General features: G+C 39.9%; 1 pseudogene; it reads left to right on the top strand.

The window, feature by feature from the left end:
- The first annotated feature begins 2,724 nt into the window (after positions 1 to 2,724).
- On the top strand, positions 2,725 to 4,278 carry LOC138870243 (uncharacterized; annotated as a pseudogene).
- The last annotated feature ends 418 nt before the right edge of the window (positions 4,279 to 4,696 follow it).

Genomic DNA, 4,696 nt, shown 5'->3' with positions numbered 1-4,696 from the left:
GTAACATGTGGAATAGGAAAGGCACCCAGGTCCGCTTGGCTGGGGCTGCCCGGTCGAGCGCCGGTCGCGCCCCTCGGTTTTGGGGCGTGACAAACTTGGTATCAGAGCCTAAGGTGTTAAAGTGTCCTAGGATGTCTCGAAGCCGTGTCTAGTAGAGTCCTTCTTATCGGTGTGTTGTCAACCATATCTATAAGTTGGAGGTTACATGGACATTTAGGAATGTTACCCTTCTTCAACACTTCAAATCGTGCGATAAAGCTTTACTATAAGATTGTCTTATAACTCGTGCGTTGAGATTCAAGGTAAGTTTAGACGCTCTTTTGTCTATTTCAAGTAATGTTGTCATACAAAATGACCAGTCGGCAAAGGCCTGAATATTAAGGAGATGACATATGTGTTATGTTGAACGAATGATACAAATATATGAGGTATGTACATAGTACCAGAAGCATACTTTATTCGAGAAAGTATTAAAAATGATTGTAACCTCCAAAGAAACATTAAATTGATAAGTGCTATATAAGCTTGAATAGCACATGTGGGTAGTGTGAGAAGTATGTAAATGATCCTAAGGTGTGAAAGAAAACTGGCTATATAAGCAGGTGATATATGGGAGACATGACCAGGAGATTGATGATGAGAGTGCAAGTCTCTCCTAGGAGACAAGAAGTTATGAAATGAGAGTCAATTGAACCCATAATGAGAAGACCCTTATGCTACGAATGTTATAAGAACCCCATAAGTGTATGAAGTTTTGTTACACTCCTAAAGGATATTGGTATGAGGAATTGGAATCCCAAGCCCGTGTGGCTGAATAAGAGCAGAGAACTTATGAGGTTAATACAATGCTGACTTCAATCTCCCTAATAGTCGAACATATATGTGAGGGATATAAATATGAAACATATGTCCATGAGGTTGCTAAATTCAAGACTTGTGTCGAAATTCGGGGCATTCGCCCTAAGTGGGGGAGGAAGGGCCATAGTAAGGCTACTTAAATACAATGAAACAAGAGTAAGACCATGTAGCTATGATATTTGAATATTTTGTTGAAGACATGCGTAGTCTAGAAAGGTGATAATGGATAACGTGATTATCTAAAAGGATATGCTAATGATAGACCACTAGTACCCAAAAAAAATGGAAGGTTAAGAAAGGTAAATTCTTCATACCTGACAATGTGAATAATAGGGTCAACGATCCTAGAAACTAAGAGTATGTTTGTAAAGGGATTTTATACTTGTTATAGGGTTAGGAACAATGGAACCTAAGGAAGTACTATAGGCCAAATATGGGAGGTTGCGAGTTTTTAGAATAGGTTAATCATAGATCTATGATTTAACCAAAGTACCAAGGCATTAAGAAAGGCAAAACGAGTGGGAGATACAAATATGATGCTATAATAACCCAAGAGGGTATTAGGGCTTGATGGAGAGACTCTAAAGAATCTTACAAGAAAAGAAGTGTTAAGTGATATGACGATGAACACAATTTCCCACGAATATCCTAACAAGAGTTAAGAGGTGAGCGGGTTAAAAAAAGATTAAGGAAAAAGACCACGTAACATGTGTAAGAGTGCGTGGCTATTCACTAGCTAGGAATAATGAGGCGAGAAGAAATAAGAAAATCTAAAAATTGAGATATCCATGGTTATCGTAAAATAGTTCGTATCAGAAGGGCGGACTCGCCTGGAGCACAAGTGTTAATAAAAGGTATAAAGGACTAACCGTAATGTTACTGACTTGGGTAACACTGAATATCAACTAAAATATTTAGAGGGAGTTCATGTCTACATATTACAATGGAAAGTGAGACTACTGGTGGTGAAATAGTGGCGTGATAAACTCAACAAACCAGACACAATGATACCATGAGTCCATGGGGTGCAGACAAGTGCGTGGCACAATAACGCTATCTATTATGTATTATATCAAAATAGAATGGGAATAAATATTCCAGTTAGAAAGAAAAGATGGTACCAGCATATTGTTCGGGCCAGTGGTGCTTTCTGAATTAATATGTGTGAAGAGTGTTGATATGTGTTTTGGGAAGTGTTGAACAGTAAATAAAGATCATGAGAATGTTCACAAGGGAAAGTGGAGTGGTTTCTTAAATCCTGTAAGGCACACAAGGAGGAAAGAGGTTGACTAGGAAAGGTCTGAGCATAATGTTACATTACATTTGATGTAATGTCGTGCATGTTGATGATATTAAGGTGGGTGCGAGGGCTAGAAGATGTATTCCTTTGAAATAGAGGGTTCTATAAGAAAACTCATCCAGTAATGTCTTTGTTGAGAATTTGGAAGAGCAAGTTGCAAGTACTCACATAAGATTGTAACCATATCAAGAAAATTATTGAAGAACTCAAATCCTAGGAGGTCATATGTAAGAGAAATGTGACATAGATGTTCCACTAATGATGCAACATGTTAAGGTGATAGTTTATGCCTCTAGGCAACCCAAGAATCATGAAAGGAACTATTCGACACATGAATTAGAACTTGCGGCGGTAGTTTTGTATAAAGATTTGGCGACATTATGTGTATGGGGTCCACGTTGATGTATTTATGAACCACAAAATCCTTCAATATATTTTTTTTAAAACAAAAGGAGTTGAATCTGAGACATAGAGGATGGCTCGGGTTACTCAAGGACTATGATATTGAGATTCTCTATCACCCATGAAAGGATAATGTTGTAGAGGATGCTCTTAGTTGAAAATCCATGGGAAGTTTGACTCATTTGGAGGCATATCAGAGACCGTTAGCCAGGGAGGTTCACCAATTGTCCAGTTTGGGAGTTCGCCTTGCAGACTCTAATGAAGGAGGAGTAATTGTACAGAATAGGGCTGAATCATCTCTCGTGGCAGAGGTGAAAGAGAAGAAATTTAACGATCCGTTGTTAGCACAACTGAAGGAGGGGATTCATAAACACAAGACCACAGCTTTTTCCGTTGGCATGAATGATGGTACCCTACGGTACCAAGACCGCCTGTGTGTTCCTGATATCGACGGTCTTCGGGAAAGGATCATGGAAGAGGCTCACACTTCCAGGTATTCCGTGCACCCAGGTTCTACAAAAATGTATCATGATCTCAAAAACATTTATTGGTGGAACAACATGAAGAGGGATGTGGTGGATTGTGTAGCAAAATGTCCAAATTGTCAACAAGTGAAGGCCGAACATCAAAGGCCCGGTGGATTGACTCAAAGCATAGAAATTCCATTGTGGAAATGGGAGATGATCAATATGGATTTTGTAGTAGGGCTGCCACGCACTCCGCGCAGGTTCGACTCAATTTGGGAGATCGTTGACCGACTCACAAAATCAGCGCACTTCTTGCCAGTTAAATCTACCGACACAGCGGAACAATATGCCAGTTGTATATCAAAGAAATAGTCAGGTTGCATGGCGCTCCAGTCTCAATCATTTCAAATTGAGGGGCTCAGTTTACAGCCCACTTTTGGAGGAATTTCAGCAAGGTTTGGGTACGCAGGTAAACCTTAGCACAACTTTTCATCCATAAACGGATGGGCAAGCAGAGCGGACTATTCAGACGCTTGAAGACATGTTACGTGCTTGTACTATTGATTTCAAGGGTAGTTGGGATGACCATTTGCCGCTCATAGAATTTTCTTACAACAACAGCTTCCATGCTAGTATCCAAATGGCACCGTTTGAAGCATTGTATGGTAGGAGATGTAGGTCTCCCATTGGATGGTTTGAGGTTGGAGAAGCGGAATTGATAGGGCCGGACCTCGTGTATTAGGCCATGGAGAAAGTCAAGCTTATTAAAGAAAGGTTGAAAACTGCTCAAAGTCGCCAAAAATCCTATTTGGATGTGCGTCGCAGAGATTTGGAGTTCAAAGAAGACGATTGGGTATTCTTGAAATTTTCCCCTATGAAGGGTATCATGCGATTTGGAAGGAAGGGAAAATTAAGTCTGAGGTATGTCGGACCATATAAATCATTCAAAGAATTGGTCAGGTGGCATACAAACTCGAGCTGCCACCCGAGATGTCATTGGTACACCCGGTTTTTCATGTGGCTATGTTAAGGAAGGTAGTAGGGGATCCATCCACCATCGTGCCAGTCGAGACTATTGAGGTGAATGAAGAGCTATCATATGAAGAAGTCCCAGTTGCCATTCTTGATAGGCAAGTTCGAAAACTGAGAAATAAGGAAATTGCATCCGTGAAAGTATTATGGCGGAACCAGCAAGTTGAGGAAGCCACTTGGGAAGCCGAGGAAGAAATTAGAAAGAAGCACCCACATTAGTTTGAATAGTTATATAATAGCTTTCATGCATTTGGTTCCTATAAACTCTTATCTTTTGATTTGATCTATGTTAAACTATTCCATTTTGATTATGTATGTTGCCTATGCGGCCACGGTTGGTGTTGAACAAGTTATGTTATTGTATTGGGAAAAAACTAAGTTTATATTAAAGATGACGTGGCATGACACGTGGTTTGGTTAAATGGTCAAAGCGCAACAATTGACTAAGAGGCACGGATGGAGACAACCACAGGAAGAGGAATTTAAATAGGCACGAGACGAAGTGCAGATACGAGTCTCGTACCAATTCAAGTCATTTACAACCAACGGATTACAAGGCATTAAAGACAAAGATCTGATGATAGAAAGGAGTTCAAATTCATTATTAAATACCTGATACATTAGAAAATTGGTATTT

This window comes from Nicotiana sylvestris, chromosome 6 (assembly GCF_000393655.2).
Source record: "Nicotiana sylvestris chromosome 6, ASM39365v2, whole genome shotgun sequence".
In the NCBI taxonomy this organism is placed as follows: Eukaryota; Viridiplantae; Streptophyta; class Magnoliopsida; order Solanales; family Solanaceae; genus Nicotiana; species Nicotiana sylvestris.
The sequence above is the reverse complement of the archived record's forward strand: the minus strand, read 5'-3'. Positions and strand labels throughout refer to the sequence as shown.